Consider the following 21,813-nt stretch of genomic DNA (forward strand, 5'->3'; position numbering starts at 1 on the left):
TCCAGTGATTCGTGAGGCTTAGGCAGGAGGATCACAAGTTCAAGGCCAGCCTCAGCAACTTAGCTAGGCACTCAGCAACTTAGTGAGACCCTGTATCAAAATAAAATATAAAAAGGGCTGGTGATGTGGCTCAGTAGTTAAGCAACCCTGGTTTCAATCCCCAGTACAGAGAGAGAGAGCTAGTTAGTTTACGATAATTTCTGAATCTCTTTCTTGAGTCAAAAACTGAAATGTATATCTGCATGTACAAATTGGATCCATTTTACCTAAAGGTATTCTTTGCAATGCCTGCTGTTTTGCATAGACTTGATAAAAGCAGTTTGACTTTTTAGTGTCACAGAGGGTTCATGTTGACTATAAACTAGGAGTTCACTAAAGTATTCCCTCTCATATATTACTTACTTAAAAATAATAAGAAGAAGACTATTGTAACTACATCTGTATTCTGAGAAATGTTCTTTCAATCCTCCTTCAAATCCTGATTTTAACAATATTTCTCCCTAACTCCCACTGACCCTACTTAAGAGTCTTTGTGTGGAGTCTTCCCAAAATCCCTTTGAAAGTTACAGTTTCAAGGGCTGGGGTTGTGGCTCAGCGGTGGAGTGCTCGCCTAGCACATGCGAGGCACTGGGTTGGATCCTCAGCACCACATAAAAATAAATAAGATAAAATAAAGGTATTGGGTCCAACTACAACTAAAAAAAAAAAAAAAATTTTTAAAGTTACAATTTAGATCTATCTACCTTTCCTATTTATCTAAGGCTCTCTAATGCTAGTGAATTTTTCAAACATAATTTATCCTTATAAAGGAGTAGCCTATTCGCCCAAAATGTTAAATTGCTTAAAGTAGTAAATATAAATGTATTTTGCATCCACACACACAGTCATGAAGATTTTATTTTAGATTCCACTTGTCCCACCAAGTCCAAGGAAAACTGAATGAACATTACGTTAAATTTACCCTCTGATTCTCAGCAAGTCATTATTTTCTCTGACTTCCCTGCAATGAACATCAGACAAGATGGACTTTTCTCATCCATAAAATGAGTATAATATAGATGTTCTTTGCCCAACATGGCAAGCCACCTCATTATTCATGAATGTGTATAAAACGCTCTCAGGAAAAGCTCAAAGTTCTTTACAAGCATTAAGCCATGAATCTTTCTGAAGTGCACTATTAATTATGTGTCATTATGCTTTGTGTAATAGGTGGAAACCCTGAAGCATGGGAACATAATGCCAGCTAATAGTTAATCTCGAAATACAGCTTAGGCTTTAAACATTAGAACATCCAGACATCCAGAAAGATGTCAAGGGAATAATTTAAACAGGAATTCACTCTACTCTAGTTCTTAATCAAGAAATACATTCGTGTAAATTTTGATGATGGGGCTCACCCTGCACACCTTACTGAGCCTGGCTTACAGACTCCAGGAATGAGGAAATGAGTGGGAGGGTTGGAGTTTCCCAAGAAAATAAGATGCCTTCCCAGCTTACCGGAAAGGTCATAAACCCTGGACCAGGTACAGAGGTCAGACGAAGCTGCAGTTGCCACAACAACCTCTCCACCTTTTGTTACTAATCCTTAGAAACTTTTCCTACCAAATATCCAATAAAATGAAAATAGCCACAAAAACACAGTTTCTGTACATGGTCCTGTCAGGTTCTTCAAACTGTCTTATCTGACCTACAACCAGGTACATAAGATGGTCTCAAAGGTTCTTGTGTATACAAAGAAGATACTGTTCATCTTAAAAAGTTAAAAAAGAGGATAATGGAAACTCTATATAGCTTTATATAGCTAGAAATTTTTTAATTGTTATTTTTGTTTCCTTCTGATAAGAGTTAATAGAAGTTAGAAATCCCTAATCCCAGAATGATGTTTTGAAAAATATTCTCCAAGGAAATAATCCTCAAAGAAAAAAAAAAAAAAGCATAACTATTTGAAATAATAGGGGGTGGGGGTGGGAGTGTGGGGGAGGGTATAGCTCAATGACAGAATGTTTGCCTAACATGCACAAGTCCCTGGCTTCAATCCAAAAATTAATTAATTGGTTAAGAAATAAAAATTTTTAAGAAGGAAAATAATCCAAATGTCCAACACCTGAAGAGTTATTCAAAATACTATCATATATTAACATGACAGAATATCCCCTAGCTATTAAAAATCATAACCATCCCTATAAGAAAATGCCCACATAAAAGATCACCCAAAGAATATTATACATGAACTATTATGTGTATAAAAAATTAGTATCGAATTCAGAAATACATAAACAGTTTCACATAATGCCCATCAGGTTAACTATTTTCTAGGATGTTACTGAGGATTTTTAAGAAGTCCAATGAAAACAGAAAAGAGAGGAGACTCAAAGATTCCTTCTGGGATAATTTCAGGGTTATTTTTTTTTAATTTCTTTTTTGTAAGCTTCAGTACTATTTGCATTTTTAACAATGAATATGTAAAACTCTACTAGATGACATTTTTTTAACGATGACAGGAAGAGTTCGAGGAGCACATTATTGAGTCTGAGAACCTGGGTAGTACCCAGAGATCTATCCTTGGACTGGGGAATGTGGGATGATCTGTCAACAGCTCTAAACCCAAAAAACATCTTCCCACTAAGACTCCAGAACCCATGACCAAGAATTCTTTAATGCAGTGGTTCTCTAAGTGGTTTGACTATGTGAAAAAGACATTGGAAATCCTTTTAAAAACATTCAGTTTTTAAATGAATGCTCTTGGCAGTGGGAACTTGAAAGTCAATGTCACCCTGCTTCAGTCAAAAAAAAAAAAAAAACACATTCAGAAGCATGTATACCTAAATTTACACATATGAGCATTCATAACCCAACTGAACTATATCTCTGTGTCTCTTCATGGATAAAGGGTCAGGAAATTTTATTTTAGCAAACAATAGAAGCAATAGAAACAATAGAAATTGCCTTCTATGAAACAAAAATAACTCTAATGGTAAAAACTAATGCATGCTAAATAAAACTGGCAGAAAAATGAACTGGAAATCGCTCTTGTATGGGGCAGGAAAAAAAAAAAAGCTTCATTTTTTGGGCAATCATGTGGAGATCCCACAAGATGTGGCTGAAATCTAATACTGGAGGGCATAGAAGGACGCGAGAGTTTCTAAAGAAACAGTAACAGAAAAGATGCTGTTGGAACTTCATTTTGGATAAAGAGAAAACATTAACATTTTTTCCTACTAACTCAGCTTAGAATTTCGCAAAAAAAAAAAAAATGAAAATTAAAGGGAGTAAGATATTTACAGAGTTTTACAGAATCAGGATCTCATCTACTATGTAAAGACTACAAGTCTACCACTATGACACTCCATAGCTAAGCATTTTAAACCTTGAAAATAATGACATACAGCTACAGAAGCTAAAAGTAAATGTATTATTAAAATCCAAACAAAGGTTTTCCTCCTTTAAGTAAATGCACCAGTGTAGGCAACCTAATCAGCATATACTTCCCTCCTTCCTCCAAAAGCCATTCCTCTTTGCCATTAAAACAACAACAACAAAAAAAATCCCAATACCATACTAAGTAGAAATACATGGACAGAAAAATAATATTAGTTTCAGTGAGGAATATTTCTAAATGACATGAGAAACAATACACTTGGAAAAACTTAAGTTGATTGTCGTTTGCTTCAGTCTATATACCCAAAGTGAAGTAAAGTCTAATCAGGATTTTGTGAGTTTAGAGTATTGGAACACAACTTGTATAATTATGATCAAGTATTTTTTTTTAACTGCAAAGAATCCAAAATTCATTCAGAGCATTGACCGAATATTTATTAGGTATCATCATTTCTCTAGCAGAGTTTAATAATCAGCTGAAAAGATAAAAAGAGCTTATGTTGAAGCACTCAGGACATTAGAGAAAACTACACTGCATGGAGAGACTGCAATAGCACTCTCTTTAGAAAAGGGAAAGTGACCTGCATAAGTACAATGGGAGGAATGAGCCTTGCAGCATTCTCCTGGACAAATTTTCATTCATATGGGTTACCGGGTACCAGCTAAATAAGTCTTTTCTTTTTTTTTTTTTTATTTATATATAACAGCAGAATGCATTACAATTCTTATTACATATATAGAGGACAATTTTTCATATCTCTGGTTGTATACTTAGTATATTCACACCAATTCATGTCTTCATACATGTACTTTGGATAATAATGATCATCACATTCCACTATCATTTCTAACCCCATGCTCCCTCCCTTCCCCTCCACCCCTCTGCCCTACCTAGAGTTCGTCAATTCCTCCCATGCTCCCTCTCCCTATCCCACTATGAATCAGCCTCCTGATATCAAAGAAAACATTTGGCATTTGTTTTTTTTTTTTGGGGGGGGGGCGGATTGGCTAACTTCACTTAGCATTATCTTCTCTAACTCCATCCATTTACCTGCAAATGCCATGATTTTATCTCTTTTATTGCTGAGTAAAATTCCATTGTGTATATATGCCACATTTTTTTATACATTCATCTGTTGAAGAGCATCTAGGTTGGTTCCACAATTTAGCTATTGTGAATTGTGCTGCTATAAAAACTGATGTGGCTGTGTCCCTGTAGTAAGCTGTTTTTAAGTCCTTTGGGTATAGACTAAGGAGAGGGATAGCTGGGTCAAATGGTGGCTCCATTCCCAATTTTCCAACCCACCAGCAGTGTATAAGTGTACCTTTTCCCCCACATCCTCGCTTATTATTGTTGTTTGTATGCATAATAGCTGCCATTCTGATTGGAGTAAGATAAAATCTTAGAGTGGTTTTGATTTGCATTTCTCTAATTGCTAGTGAGGATGAACACTTTTCCATGTGTTTGTTGACTGACTGTACATCATCTTCTGAGAAGTGTCTCTTCAGGTCCTTGGCCCATGTATTGACTGGGTTATTTGGTTTTTTGGTGTCTAGCTTTTTGAGTTCATTATATACCCTAGAGATTAATGCTCTATCTGATGTGTAAGGGGTAAAGATTTGCTCCCAAGATGTAGGCTCTCTATTCACCTCACAGATTGTTTCTTTTGCTGAGAAGAAACTTTTTAGTTTGAATCCATTCCATTTATTGATTCTTGATTTTAATTCTTGTGCCACAGGAGTCTTATTAAGAAAGTTGGGGCCTAATCCCATATGATGGAGATTAGGGCCTACTTTTTCTTCTATTAGACACAGGGTCTCTGGTTGTTAAATAAGTCTTTTCTAATAACCCATCCTTCGCTGACATCCACCTGAGATAAAATCCCTAGTGCAACTGCTGTGTTGGAGCAATTGCCAGCACTGGTGTTTTCTGTCTTCCCAATGCACAGTTGCCCTCAGAGGGAGCTAGAGCTTCACCTTTGCTGCAGGTAAGATGGTTTGGGAACAATGCTCTTCCTACTTCAGTGGAGGCTAAAGCTTGTCAATATTCCCCTGTGCATAACCACGAGAATGCTGCTGTCATAAAGCCCCAGGAAGAGAATACTCCCTCCACAAAGGGAGCCTAAGCAATGACTCAACCCGTAAATGGGTCGGGAAAGTTGCAAAGAGCAGGGCAGGTCAGTCATCTCAGCTCGCCCAGCCAGAAACAGGAACTTGTTGCACATTCCAAGAAGGGCCCCAGCTTGCAAAGGGGAAAAGAGGATCTCGCTGCTGGCAAGGAAGCTGTGGGATACCCTGGCCTCCAGAGGGAAATCATAGGAATTTCCACTGAGGCCACAAGGCCACCTCTGACACTAGGTCCAGTTTTCAAAGTGAAATAATATTAGACTCACCAAAAGGTAAGAGATGCAGAAACCAAGGAAACAGAATGATTCTTCCTAGACAAAATGAATTCAAGAAACAGGAATAAGCGCTGAATGACCAGAAAGCTATACACCAGCCAAGTTAGGGTTAGGGAGAAGTTTTAGCTCCTATGACAGCTGGGATTAATTAGTAAAGAAACAAAAGGAATCTGAGATCCAAACTGAGCTCAATGGGAGAATATTCCAGGTTAATTAAAAAATGTTTACCTGTGGGTTGAGACAAGGGAATCAACAGCATGTTGCCCTGACAGACCCAAACGAGTCTCTCAGTAGAGGTTGGTTAAGAAATCTATATTCCAGGCACTTACGGCAGATGGAACAGAAACCTTGTCGAAAGCCCGGTAAAATGTCAGTGAAAGAATTTTTTTTCTTTAATGTGTAAACCAGGGCTGGGGGCATAGCTCAGTTGGTAGAGTACTTGCCTAGCATGCACAAGGTCCTGGGTTCAATCCCCAGCCCCACCGGAAGATTAAAAAAAAAAAAAAAAAAAAACCTATGGTATATAATGTGTAAACTAGCAAGGACAGAGAGGGTGGGAGAAGAGACAAGAGCAAAAACATGACGGTGGGGTGAAGGAGAGCCAATAAACAATCTGATTTATATAGCAGAATCTCCAAAAGGTTAAGTAATTAAAGGTAATTGGGCCCTATGTAGGGTGAAGTGTGGGCTGAAAAGAAAAAAGACTGATTGCAAGCCTCCCCCACATCCCTCCACCACTCTGAGCAGTTAGGTGACAGCCCCTTATCTATTACCAGCAAAAAGCCTGGAGTTGCCTTCCCACACATCCCCATCCTCCAGGGTCTCCGGACATCAGGCACATTTCAGGCATCCTACGGAAGACAGCCACCCACAACTTCAGCTTTTACCCTCCCACTCAAATGTCAGCAGACAACCAAGGGCATTGGGGACACAAGAAAAGCCTCCAACAGGAAAGTAAGAGACCCAAACAGTGAAAAGACAAGAGCAACATTTGCAAACTGAAACTGTAGAAGAAAGAAAAAAAAATCCCCCCAAAGTCATTAAACTTCCCAGGGGGATAAGATCCTGGAACCACAAAGAAGAAATACAAAGAAAGACACACACACACACACACACACACACACACACACACATAAGTATATGTGTGTGTATATATATTCAGAAAACAAAAAATAGCTTTTAATTGAAAATATTAAATAAATTATTAGCATAAAAATCTCGGTGAAAGGGTTTAGATAATAAAATTGAGAAAAATCTCCCCAAGAATAGAATCTGGAAATAAAAAAACAGATGTTATGAAAGAAAAGGTAAGAAAATTAGAGGCCTCATCCAAAATATCCAATATCTGAACAGTAAGAGTTTCTTAAAGAAGCATCATAGAAAATGGAGTAAATTACCAACAAGATCACTCAAAAAAATTCCCCAAACCAAACATATAAGTTTCCAGATTCAAAGAGCCCAACCTAATGGGTGAAAACAGACCCACATAAAGGCACAAAATCATGAAATTTAAGAATTGTAGAGAAATTTTATGAAATTCCAGAGAGGACATAGCAGGTAAGGAACTTATATGCAGCCTGCAAACAAAACTGAGGGGTTGGGGCTGTAGTTTAGAGGTAGAGCACTTGCCTAGCACATGTAAGGCACTGGGCACATATAAACAAATAAATAAAATAAAGATCCATCAACAACTAAAAAAAAAAAAAAATTAATTGAGGATTTGGAACAGTTCTGAATTCCTCAACAGCCACACCATAATCTAGAAAGCAATGGAACAAAGCCTTCAAAATTCCATCCTAGAATTCTGCACTCGGCCAAATTATAAACTGTCATTGGAAAATAGATATTTTCAGGCATTCAACAGTCTCAGAAAGATAGATATCCTATTCACCCTTTTCCAGGAAGTACCCCAGGACATGTGCTACCAAAACAGGGGACTCCACCAAAATAGAGGAAGACATGTTCTGTGGGTACCAGGAGATCAACACAGGAGTGAGATGATGGGAATCCCCCCTCCTTTAGGGAGGCCCTTGGGGAGAAATATACAATGGCAAAGAGTCCAGATTATAGCAAGCCAGGAGGCTCAGGACTGGTTTCTTAGAAAAAATGAGATTAACAAAAGACCGATTTGAGGCAAGACTTACAAAACAGGCCAAGAGTTGTAAATTCAATTAATGAGTACAAAACGGTAAAATAAAGCAATTATTAACTCAAAGAAAAAAAAAGTGCTTAGCATAGTTAATGAATATTGATCTAGCCATTAATCAATACTCTGCTTTAACTAATGCAAGGGTGGTAAAAATAGGGAAGCTGTGCTTGTGCTGGGGGGTGGACAGAAAGAGAGCCAACTCATCGTCCTCCACAGTGGGAAGTCAACAGATAATGCTTAAAGTTGAAAACCTCAAGAACTATCAACTACAAGCAATACGTGCCAAAGAATTCTAAGGGTTGTTTCTGGAACGTTAGAAAAGCAACATGAAAGGCTTAAAATTCAAAGTAAAACAACACTGGCTTCCACGCCTCACACATATTTACATTTGTTTGGCTTTTTCTTTGTTTCCCCCATAGCAGACTGTTTTGAAAAATTCCTTTCTTGTTTTTCTAAACAAAAGAAAATATAATTTTCTACATCTATGCCACAGTAGTTGTGGTCATCTGAGCCCTGAGCAGTCACGTAGTGAGGAAATTAATAGTCATAATCTGTTCCAAGGAAGGACTGGTTGAGCCAGGGCAGAAACAAAAAGACAAGCCCATGGGAGGCAGGTTTAGAGGTGTGGGCGAATACTAAGCCCCCCCCCCAGGTTGGGTGTTGTTGCAGTTTTCAGTAAAGCTCTTCTAATGGCATAATTGCATTGCCACAAGATAATTTTACAATTTGTCAGTGACCAGGAGCCAATTTCAATTCTTTCTGACAGAACTGAATGCCCAATTTACAACGCTAATTCAACTAAGACAGCCAGCCCCCAGGACTACTGATCTGGGTTCAACTTCAGTTACTCTATTTTGCCTGATGCAGACTAGACAAGAGGAGAGCATAGGAAGGATGCGGAACAAGTGACAGTTTCATCAACAGACATTTGCCATTCATGGGGGACCCAGCACCAGGATCAGGATTAACACTCCTGCTGATGCTGTGGACCAATGCTCCCTGTCCTGAACAATAGCTGGGAATCTGGGTGGGGGTGAAGCAGAGGTCAAGGAGCTAGAAGAACAGGGGCCAGGAGGAGAGGCACCAACCTAGTCAACAGGGAGGAACCTGTAGGCAGAGGCATAATCAGAGACCCAGAGCCCAGGCTCCTAGCACTCCGGATGCCTGGAAGAATGAAGCAAGGCCAATAATTCTTCCCCAAGCATAAATATGGGCCAGTCACTACCCACAACTTCTTCAACCTCCCTGCCAAGGGGTCATCCTCAGAGAGCAAAGTTTGCCATTCTTTGAGCTTCACTGTGGTTTCATAAAACATAGCCCTTGCCCTTGAATAAACTAGCTACTAAGAAAACAAGACCATCTTGTTACAGAATAAAGTAGGTAAACAGCTTGAAATGCCACAGCATACATGAATATTCTAGACTCTTTCCTATTTGGAAGGATTTGAAAATTCTAGATCAAGGACCCAAGTGGGGCAAAGTTATAGTCAATTAGAATTGATTTGCATGTGTTTACAACACTTGTTATACAGTTCCACAAATCAGAATGTACACACCCTTATGGGAAGAATCAAGATCATTAACATAAACACACTACAGTATGCATCCTGCATCGGCAGGAGTAGTTAAAGTATTAGTTAAGAGTAGTAAGTTGATTAGATTAATTAGAGTATAGGGAAAGTATGTCATTTGTAAACACTGAAAACAAAAACTAAGCTAAAAATATTATCAAATATTATTGTGAAAATTACCCATACTTGTCTTTTCCCCATATAAATCATGGTAATTTTATATGCAAAATTTCATAATTGCATATGATTCTTGTGGACCAAAGAGCTATCATTGTGTAACCTAATTTGTTAAATCCCAAAAGTTATTTGGGAGACCTGCTGTTGGTTCTTCGGTTTCGGGTTTTTTTTTTTTTTTCCTCCCCAACTCTATAGGAAAGAATCAACCAGGACGCAGTAAATTCAGAATTTCCTAAGAGGAAAATGAGCACTCACTGGAAAAAGACAGGACATATGCACAAAGCATGTAACTATTTTAGATAGCCTTCAAGCCCACTTGACCGCCAGCCATTCTGTGGTTCCAAGCTAACACTGAGATCAAGTCTTCTAATCAAATATTCCAGTTTCCAAAGAATGACAAGAGATGAGATTGTTCCTGAACCTGATACAACGCCATATGTCTGTTATTCGTCCATAAAATAATAATAATAAAGTCAAAAGAAGATTTAGGATCCCAGGAAATGAATGCACACTCACGCATCAAGGCCCTAATTTTTCCAAATACATCTATTATCCAAGCCCCTATTTTCAAGATCTACACACTATTTCCCGTTTAAAAAAAAAAAAAAAAAAAGTGAACTTGATGGAGTGAGGCACGAGGACATATGCAACAGTGGAACATCTTCCTGGATTCTGCCAACTTTGGATCAAGACTGCAGTGCCTCGGGAGTGGAGAGAGGAACCAACTCCGCCGCACAGCTGGGAAGACAACCCAACGCCTGGCGGCTAGGGCCCTGAGATCCAAAGGAAAAGGGGGCGGATGCCTCCCCAAGAGAGGTCAGCACCGGAGCCCGGGGTACAGGCTGCAGCCCCAGGAAGGCGCGGCCACGCAGGAAGCGCACCACTCCTTTCTTCTAGGAGCGAACAGGACGGGTCCCTCACCTGGCGTGGCACGCCCGCGATCACTACAACCCGAAAAGTAGAAAATCCTTCCCGGTTCCACGATGGTCAGTTTGGGCATGTGGAAGCCACCTCTGTCCGCGCGCAAGCCAGTCCAGACCCTCCCCGCCGGAGTCCCGGCCCGCGTCGCCCTTACCTGGCAGGAGCGCGTCTGCTGCGCACAGCCCGGGAGAGTGTGAGGTCTGCTGGGTTGTGCCAAGTCCGCCTCTGGGCGCCCTCCGCCCCGGCCCACCGGTCGCCCCGCCCCCGCCCACCGATCTCCCCGCCCCACCCGCCTCCGATCGCTCCGCCCCCGTCGGTCGCTAGAGCTCACAACCACCGTTTGACACCGTCCTGTGACAATTTGAAGGCAAAAAGCCGGAACAGATCGCAAGCGTGTCCAGGGCCCCCGCCCCGCAAGTTTCAGGGGACACCCTTATGCTCTCGGACGCAGCGGTGGGCCTCCCTAGGCTTGGGCGTCCCAACCCAAGAGAACCGCCCTGTTAGGGCTCCTACATCCCCGATCGACGGGGACAACCCAGAGCAGTGCCACCTGTGGGTGACTGGGAGCCTGGTAGAAACTAAGAACCGCAACTCCTCTTCCGCTAAAGGTTGGCCGGTCAAGCGGGTGTTGAGGTACCCCGGAGTGATACAAGACGTTATACCAAAAGAATAAATCCTTTTACTGTCAGAACTGATACTTACAGGGTCAAGTGCACAATTAATGAATTAACACTTCGCTCGTTGAAGAACAGAAAATGCGCTGTTCTAGATACTGTACCTGAAATTCCTAGTAACAGAGACCCCATTTTAGATACGGTGAAAATAAGGCATATAGAGAAGTAACAACTTGTCTAGTGCCAAACAACTAGTAAAGTAAGAAGCTAAACTTCAAATCTAGATAGTCCTCCTGGGGAGCCTTGGCTCTTAAATACTCACTGAAATGTGAGTGTCCACCGTGTGCCATAAACTGATGCAGGCTTGTGGAATACAAAACAGAGCTCTCCCTTCAAGGAGCTTTTATTCCATGTGGGGATAAAGAAAATAAACATGAAAGATATGTAAGAAGGGTCTTGGCAAAATACAGATGGATGATGGAAAAGTGGGTGACAGAACGGGGTCGGGGGTGGGGAGCTTCACAAGACAAGGCGGTCCTGGAGGTTTCTAGGAGGAAGTGACAATAGAACTGAGACCTGAAGGATAACACAGGCAGCCAACCTGAAGATGAAAGGGAGGAGAGGGCAAGTGCATTAAAAGTTATCATACCCTGTGCTTGTTTGGGACTAGAAACAGTGCCTTCCTATATTACTTCTCCTTTGATCATTATAATTACCCTGAGAAGGAGTCGGACAAGATTCCATTTAACAGGAAAAAAAGATAAGCATCAGAGAGATTCTAAAGACTTGGCCTAAAGTCATTTAACTAAGATAAGGGGGGGGGGGGGGTTGGAACAAACAGAAGTTTTCTGATACCAAATCCTCTCTCACTCCATCCAAAATCTTGGGCATACATAATGACATACTATAAATGAATATAGTAAAATTTCTCTCATATAATCTACTGTCTCCTCCCTACCCTACTCTTTCTTGCCTCTTATCCTGTTCAGATGCTTGTTTTGAACCATTAACATAATTTCCCCCAGGACCAATGTTCTTTGAGGGATGGAGGGTCAGGAACCCTCTGAAATTCTATGCAAAAAATCAAAATGGGATGTGCGTGAGGAGAGAGCTAGTTATAGTTATTACAGTAATAAGGTTAATTTTCTCCCAAGAAAAATGCTCAGATACATAAGTGAGAAGACTTAGAGCTTTAATTATTTGACTTTTGTAAGTATAAATGCTCAATATCAGGTTGACATTGTTTCAGTTCTTTGAGAGAAGAAAATACATCTTTTTAACTTTCACATAGATTCCGCATGGAGCACAAGAAGACATACAAAATCAACATGGCAAGTTTGTAAATAAACTAGTATTTGTATTTGGAGCTTCTTGTACTCCTTTCTGTAAGTCTCTGAATTCTTTTTTTTAACTTTCTACTTTCCCAAATGAGACTTAACTCATCACAGATAATTAATAAATTCTTGTTGAATAAATGAATGATGCTGGTAATAATACAGTCCTTATCAGTTTTGTATGGAGAGTCTGTTCCTACATGAAGATGACTTCATTGTGATGGTATGATATGTCTGTCTCTTTCTATCATGTGCCAAAAGTAGTTGCTCCTTTGGAACTAATTACATAGTAGGAAGGAGCAAGTTTTAAAAGTTGGACATGAAGTCAATAATCATATTCCCAGGAATGTTGCCAAGTAATTAACTCAAAGGAAAGAAAAGATATCATATTCAAAGTGTGTTTATAAAAGCATCATTTATAATAACAAAATAATTAAATGTCAAATAGGGAAATATTTAAGAAAAATATATTAATACTATGGAATGTCAGGTTACCATTTAAAATATTATCTGTGTTAATATAATAAAAATGTGGAGAAAAAGTTATGAACAAGTTTATTTGGAAAAAAATAGAACCCAAGGCTTTGTGTACTCTGTGATTACTACTAAATAAAAATTATGTGGGGAAAGGTTGAAAGAATAAGAATTACAGTTAACAGCTATTTGAGGGAAATCCTACGTACTAGGCCCTTTTCTAAATGCATTATTTCATCAAATTCTCACAAATGTGAGAGGCATACAGTTGTTATCTTTGTTGTACAGATGAAGAAGCTGAGGCAGAAAAGCTTTAAATAGTTTGCCCAAAGTCACACAGCTATCAAGTGGAAAACCAGAATGTGGACACAAAGCAGCATGGCTCCTAAATTTACACTTGGCTTTTTGTTTGTTAACTTGCTTGCTTTGTTTTTTATAGTACTAGGGACTAGATACTGGGCCTTGTGCACACTGGGCAAGTGCTCTCCACTGAGCTACATCTCCAGCCTCCGACTTCACACTCTTAGCCATGCAAAGCTGCCAGAGAAAATAAACATTGAATCCTGGATCATGTGGGGTTATTTAAAAATATTTCCTTGTATAATGTTTTTCTGCTGGCTTGGTAGTAAGTGAAATTTTTTAAAAATACAGAGCCAGAGAAGAAGGCATAGAAATAAAATCAGATTATGCTTAGAAGAAGAGAAATATAAAGACAAGAATCACATCTGGCTTAGGCCAATTTATATTCTAGATTAAAATCTAAATAGTGTTTCGAAGAACTCCAATATCTCAATGACTTTGTAATTTATGAAGTTTGAGTTAAAATTACTTTTGTCATAATAAAATGCAATATTCAGTATTACTAATATGAATTAAAAAATTATTCTGGGGGAAAAAATTATTCTGTCCTGGGCTTATACTTCCTTTTCTCTACCCAGAATGCTCTAACCTCAGATGCTTCTGAAGCTACCTCCTTCTCAATAGTGGTCTTGAAACTGTGGCCATCACTGCATGACCAAGAGGCTGAGAAAACAGGCAAACAAGGCAGACAAAACTTCTACTATGCGGGGCCCCACATTCTGGTGGAAAGTCAATGGTCTAGAATTCAATTTAGCTGCAAGTAACAACATCCCCTTGTGGTGAGGCAAATTAATGTCCCTCCCAGTGATGCCATCTTCAATCCCTGAACCTGTGAATACATTAACCTACATGGCAAAATGTGAGTAAATAAGAATCTTGAGATGGGGAGATTATTCTGGACTATCTGGCTAAGTGAAGTAATCTCAAGGGTCCTTATGAGAAGGATAAAGGAGGGTCAGAGTCAGAGAAAGAGATAAGAAAAACAGAAGACAGGAAGAGAGAAATTTGAAGATGTGATACAGAAAGCTTTGAAGATGAAGGAAGGGACCACAAGTAAGGAAAGCAGAGAGCTTCTAGAAGATGGCAAAGACAAGGCAACATATTTAGAGAATCCAGAAGGAACCAGATCCTTTGATACCTGAATTTTTAGCTCAGCAAAACTATTTTGGACTTCTGACTTAAGAACTGTAAAAGAAAACATATATATTATTTTAAGCCAATAAGTTTGTAATATTGGTAACAAGCGGCAACTAACAGAACATTCAATAAGTTTCTTTCTCTCTCTTATGGGTAAGAAGTCAATGTCAGGTAGGCATGATATTCTGTAGTATCAGGACCCCAGCCCCTTTTATCTTTGCAAGTAGATGAGAGAAACTGAAGGGAAGTATGAGTATTTCCAGGGACTCATAATGCAGGCATTGAGCCAGGTAGTCATCCGTGTCAGTGTTTCTCAAACTAGTAAAGTATGAAGCCTTTTAAACAATACATTTTCATTGTAATTCATTTAAATATACATAAAAATATAAAACTACTTATACATTCTTTATTTTCATAACAATATTTACATTTGTAGCATTTATATACATAATTAAAGGCAGAATAAAATTTCAAAATAAATTTGATCGACACTAAAAAAACAATTATTGAGGGCACACACACTCCCACCACATGGTGTCCCTGGAGGCCATGCAAGGAACAGTAGCAGGGCACTTCTGCCCCTCCCAATCAGGAATACATCAGGGGAGGCCAACTGGGGACAGGGAACTCACTATACCAAGAAACAGGAAGATCTCAAACTGAATGAGAAAGACAATCTATAGAAAACAGCACCAAGATGACAGGATGTCAAAATCATGTGACAAAAATTTTAAATTATCTATCATAAAACTGCTTCAATGAGCAATTAAAAACAAGCTTAAAATCAATGAAGAAAATTGTCTTGGCAAAAAGTAAATTAATTAAAATAGAAAGTATCAGTAAAGAAATAGAAAGTATCAAAAAGAACCAAATGAAAACACAAGAATCAAAATTTAAAACTCCATGGATGAGCTTCAGCAAAATGGATGAAACAGAGGCAAAGAGTCAGTAAACCAGAAAACCAAGCAATAGAAATGACCTAATCTGAACAACAGAGACAGAAAAAAAGATCCACAAATAATCCCATGGGACTATAACAAGAGATCCACCATTTGTATCATAAGAGTTTCAAAGAGGAAGACCACAGGGCTGAAAAAGCACTCAAGGAAATATTGGTTGAAATTTTTTTAAATTTGAAAAACATGTAAACCTATACACCATGAAGTTGAGTATACTTCATTCAGGATAAACAAAAATCAATTTATGATAAAACACATCATAGCTACACTTCTTAGCATTAAAGACCAAAAAAGAAAAACTGTACAAGTAGCAAGAGAAACATGACACTTTTTTTCCCCTCTTTTTAGTTACACATGACAGTAGGATGTATTCTGACATATTATACGTACATGGAGTACATCTTCCCATTCTTCTGATTGTACATGATGTGGAATTACGTTGGTCATGTATTCATATATAAACATAGAAAAGTACACCTTTTCTATAGGGTAGGAAAGAATTCAAATAACAGCAGATTTTTCATCAGCAATCCTAGAGAAGGAAGTGGGCATGGCATTTGTTTGAGTACTGAATAAAATAACTGTCATCCAGTTCAGAATCCTATACCTAACTAAAATAGTTTTCAAAAGGAAGGGCAGCTCAAGGTTTTCTCAGATAAAAGAAAATTGATAGCATTTATCATCAGTTGATCTATCCTTTAAAAAAAATGGCAAAAGGAAGCTCTCTAAACAAAAAAGAATCAATAAAGGAAGGAATCTGGAACTACTAGGAAAGAAGAAAATACAATGAGCAAAAAAATACAGGTAAGTAAACATTCTTCTTCCTCTTATTTTTTTTCTAAATTATAATGGACAGTTCATGCAAAAATTATAACACTGAGAGGTTCAAAGGTATGCAAATGAAATCTTTAGGAAAATAATAAAAGGGAGAGGATAGAGGTACATAAAGGGAGCTAAAATTTCTATGCTTCCTTTCAATGGGGGGAAAAATGAAGTTACATAAATATAATGGAGAAAGTAACCACTAAAAAAATACACAAAGATAGCCAGGTGCTGTGGTGCATGCCTGTAATCCCCACAGCTAGGGAGTCTGAGGCAGGAGGATCTCGAGTTCAAAGCCAGCCTCAGCAAAAGTGAGGCACTAAGCAACTCAATGAGACCCTGTCTCTAAATAAAATACAAAATAAGGCTGGAATGTGGCTCAGTGGTGGAGTTCCCCTAAGTTCAATCTGCGGTACCAAGAAAAAAATATATATATACCCAAAGAGATATACTAAGAGTTAGCAAAATCACTATGGATAAGTCAAAATCAAACTCTAAACACACATACTGTTTGAACCATTGATAGAACACAAAGAAAACTAGCAAAAATATTGAGTTCAACAGCATCATGAGCAACTATACAAAGAGCTCTCAAAATTCAGCAGTTAAAAGAAATAACACACTTAGAAAATAAGCAAAAGACTTAAGAGTCATTTCACAAAAAGGATACACAGTGAGCAAAGTAGCACAAGGGAAGACCTTCAACATCGCTGAAGGCTTGGTAAGTACATATTAAAACCACAATGAGCTGTCACTGCAGAGCTATCAGAATGGCTAAAATTAAACTTGGTGACAACACCAAATGCAGGTAAAGATTGTGGAGAAATTTGATCACCCATGTATTGCCAGTGAAAATGGAAAATGGTATAGCTACTCAGGAAACCAGCTAGGCAATTTCTTAAAACCTAACCATACAATTACCAAATTACCCAGCAATTGTACCTTCAGGCATTTGTTCCAGAGAAATGAAACCACATGTTCACATGAAAAACCCATATACAAATGCTTACAGCAGCTTTCTTCCTGGTAGCCAAAACCAGGGAAAACCAATCCATCCTTTAATGGCTGAATAGTTAAACCCAAACTAGGTATAGCCTACCAAAGAATATTACTCAGTAATAAAAGGAAGAAAACTATTGATACATACAACTTAGACATGTCTCCAGAGAGTTATGCTGTTGAATTTGGCCAATATCCATCCCCAGCAAATAGCCAACATTTATTGTATAAATGTTGTAAAGTATAAGCCTAAGCACTTAATCCACTTAATCCTCACGACAAACAATTGATATAGGCACACTCATTGTTCTGTTCTATAGGTTAGAAAACAGAGCATCAAAAAATAGAAAAATATTATTAAAACTACATCAACTTAAACCTAATTAAAAAAAAAACAACATTGACATTAAGTCTGAATTGCAGAATGTTTTTAAGTAACTGTAATAAAAACAAATGCAAATAGATACTGCTAGTATTGCGGCATATTTTTTAAAATAAAATAAAAAATCTTTCTATAGGTCTGTACATACTACTAATTGCTTAGTTCATTACTTTTCCAAACTAATTGTCACTAAGGCTCCTTTCCCGACCTCACCCCTACTATGCTAGCTCTCAGTGTCTCTCATATGTCCCTTTGCCGTTCATCTTTCTCTTAGGTTCACGAATTCCTCCTCTGGCGTCTTCTGCAGTAGGCTTTCTCTTGTTTTACCTTCAGGGAGCAGGCCAGAAACGCCAGAAGTGTTAACATCCCCAAGGAGCTGCCACCAGATTATGATGGAAAAGAAGATAAATACCCTAATTTTCTTGTCCCCTGGATGGGACAACTCTGAAGACAACTTCTGGTACCCGGGAGGATTGAAGGCAAGTTTATATTGATATTGACATCTTTCCTTTCCTGTCTCACCTCCCCACTTCCTTATAAGTGCTTTCTGGAATCCTCTCCCAAATAAACCATTTAAACAAAATTCCTTTCTTGGTTCTGAAGATAACTCATTTTAGCCAAAGACACCCATTCCAGGAAAGAGGGTGTTTTGAAAAACATAGCCTCACCTAGGAGAAAAGAAGATTGGCTGTGTTTCTAGTCAGTTGAGGAGGATTAAGTTGGCTGATTTTCTATAGACAGATAGTATGTTCCAGCTTCAAATTGGGAAGGGAAGGTAAAGACAAAATCATGTGAAAACTAAAATTACATTCTTTCCTCCTCACCTCTGAATTCATCCAAATCTGAATTTTCATTCCCTTTACAACTGGTGAGTTTGCTGTCCACTCTGGGGCTCTACTTAATTCCTTCAAGGCCAAGTGTGATGGACTGAATCACATCCCCCAAAATTCAGAGGTTAAAGCCCTAACCTATGAATGTGACTCCACTTGAAGATTCGGTCTTATAGACCCTCCAATGTGACTATACTTGGAGATAGGGTCTTTCAGAAGGAAATTAAGGTTAAGTGAAGTCATAGCGTGGAGCTCTAACCTAAATAGGATTGTGGCCTTAAAAAAAGAGAAATACCAGAAGTTCACACACAGAGTAAAAGCCAGGTGATACAGTGAGAAGGCAGCCATCTGTAGGCTTGGAAGAGAGGCCTTAGGAGAAATAAACATTGGAGCTCCAGGCTTCAGAACTGAGAAAAAATTAATTTCTGTTTTTTAAGCCGCCTGGAATATGACATTTTGTTATGGCAGCTAGGGCAGACTAACACAACAACATTCTACAGACAAAGGACAAACTGCATATATATAAAATTTTCTATCTCCACTCCTTTGAGCAGACAATTATGAATGGCACTTAGTATGCTGCTCAAAGATTTCATCAGAATTAAGCTCCTCTTGCTCAATGCATTGCCCTCATTACCCATAATACACCTTCATTTGGCCTTACTACCTTCCCTGTCTCACTCTTCTTCCCCAGGATCACTCTACATATACTATCAACATAGCATGTATATACTTATCTCAGGCTTTTCTTTTGAAGGAGCCCAAGCTAAGACAAGAACTACCACCAATTCCAGATTAAAATTAGGATCTGGAGTCTGGGGGGATTTCTAGGAATGGCAGCTCTCAGGACCCCAGTTCTGTAGTACCCAAGATGCATCTCCACAGATACTCCAAGCTTGCATCAAGCAAAGGTCTACTTCATTCACCACAGCTTTGCCCACTGCATCGCCAGTGATCAGCATCCACATCAGCAGGAAGAATCAGTGGGAATGAAGCCAATATCTGTCCAAGGACTAAGTATGCAGGAAGCCTTCCCAAAGCTCCTGACACTATGAAAGTCTATGATTCTTGTATGACTCCATGGAAGGGAATAAAAGGACTTGGATACTGACCAAAATTTTATTTCCTGCCAGGTAAGTGGATGAAGGCATAAGGCTGGTGACATCTTACACCCTGGTGTTATGGACTACTACAGTGGTTGTAAGAGAAACTGAGAATAACACAGGTTCTATGCAAATTTCCAGAGATCTTCATCCACGTGCTCAGCCAAATGAACTCCAGGTTTAGAATTGGTAGTACATGTATGGTGAAGGAAGAAATCTCTGCCTCTTCTGATTCTTTTTTCCCCCATGACTAATCTAAACACAAAAGAAACAAAAGAGTTATAAAGAACTCCCTTTTGCTGTGCTTGTTTTTCTAATGTTGTGTGTTTTTCATATAATTACATGATATGATGACGAAAAACAAGTAAGACTACTTTAGTTCAACTTATTTTTTTGGCTTCTGAACAATAGTGGGAACAAAGCCCATAGGAAAATCTGGCCTGCCAGACACATTGTTGTGATGATTAGGAAATATGCTAGAACTGATGATAACCCTCTTGATCTGTTTTAAAAGGTGAAAATTAACACCTCTTTCTTTTCATTTCTTCCCCTATGTGCCAATTTTTCTTCCCCTATTTTGGCAGTTTCTGTATTTTGAACTTTTCAGAGACACACTAAAATTTTCTTTTGTGAGATCTCTTAATAACCTGCAGGATATTATGAAATTAGCACCTACTGTGTACATTCACCTTGCACCAGGATAAGAGACTCTCATCAAATTGTCAAATGGGTGAATAAATTAGTAAATTTCTCTTTGTAGGAGAATACTGATTAATGAACTCAACTCTATTTTTGAAATTGCCTTTATTCTGCATGGCTGAGGCTGTTTTTCCACTCCTTATAATTTCTTGCATTATTAACCTTAGTGGAAAAAAATAATCTTTAAGACTTACCTGAACCAAACAGAAAGTTCTTGAACACTCTCCCATAATAATACAACTGGCATCCTCTGAAGCTGGAAGAAACACCAGCTCAGGATAGTATCTATTCCTCTGATGGATCCCAAGTGTAAGCACTTTGAGCATAAACAGGAAAGTATTATGAATGTGACTACTTTCTTTACATTGGTAAAGTTAGAGAAAGATCATGTTGAACAGGAAAGTTAGCCTCTCTCCTTTTGCAGCTTTTTATCACTGTGACCAAAACACCTGCAAGAACAACTTAGAGGAGGAATATTTATGTGGAGCCCACCATTTTAGAGATGTCAGTCCAGGGAGAGCCAATTCTATTACTCTGGGTCCAAAATGTGGCAGAACATCATGGTAGAGAAGCATGACAGAGGAAAATAGCTCAGGACATGGTAGCCAAGAAGCAGAGAGAGAGGAAGAAAGAGGCCTCAGGGCCATGCCTCCCAATGACCTACCTCTTCCAGCCATGCCCCACCTGCCTACGGTTACCTTAACCCAGTTAGTCCATTAGTTACATGTGTGACCCTCAACTAACTACTCCTGATGTGATGAAAAAAATAAACTCTGTACTTTATTATGAAATGGAAAAGTTAAAGATTCACAATAAAAATAATATCCACATCTACACACATGCGTGCACACACACACACACACACACTCACACAGATCAATGGTATTATTCAAAGATTTAAGTAAATGGTCACATGCATGTATAGAACAAATTTTAACTGTCAAATTTACATATTCACAGACTTAACTGTACCATGTTTTTTAATATACCACCTAAATTTTTTTCCATCTAAATAAATACACTTAATTAGAAAACTTCAGTTTAATAGTAGAATGAAATAGTAATATTTCACTATTATACTACTACCTTACCCACTTTCAGCTATAGATCCCAGCCACAGCAGTCAGCCCCTAGTTCTTTATTCACTTTTCCCTTCTGTTGACCATCAAATAAATCCTCCTCAATCTGCCTAGGTAGAGCCTTCTCTAGTGGTCCCTGGCATAACTCCCAGTTTCTTGTGGGAAAATGGACAGGAGCTCTTCTAATAAAATTTATCCAGAACAACTAACAGAAAAATTATATGAGCCTCAAATGTAATTGAAAATGCCCTAATAGCCACATTGAAAAAAGAAACAGGCAAAATTAATGTTAAATTTAAAAATAATACTAATGAGACGATCTATATTTTTTGTACTAAGATTTCACATTTTGATATATATTTTATACCTACAGCATGTTTCAATTTGGATTAGCCACTTTCAAGTACTCAGTAGTCATGCATGA

General features: G+C 38.5%; 1 protein-coding gene and 1 non-coding gene across 2 annotated transcripts in view; one reads left to right on the forward strand and one right to left on the reverse strand.

The window, feature by feature from the left end:
- The window catches only part of Tec (tec protein tyrosine kinase), a 103,615-nt gene extending 92,843 nt beyond the window's left edge, over window positions 1-10,772 (reverse strand). The window contains exon 1 of the mRNA XM_076863899.1: window positions 10,752-10,772. The gene's annotated coding sequence lies outside the window, so the exon portion shown is untranslated. The remainder of the gene's footprint in view (window positions 1-10,751) is intronic.
- On the forward strand, window positions 6,189-6,265 carry Trnaa-agc (transfer RNA alanine (anticodon AGC)). Its single transcript has one exon. It is a non-coding gene; the product is annotated as a tRNA-Ala (tRNA).
- Window positions 10,773-21,813: the final 11,041 nt, after the last annotated feature.

Source organism: Callospermophilus lateralis, chromosome 8 (assembly GCF_048772815.1).
Source record: "Callospermophilus lateralis isolate mCalLat2 chromosome 8, mCalLat2.hap1, whole genome shotgun sequence".
Taxonomy (NCBI): Eukaryota; Metazoa; Chordata; class Mammalia; order Rodentia; family Sciuridae; genus Callospermophilus; species Callospermophilus lateralis.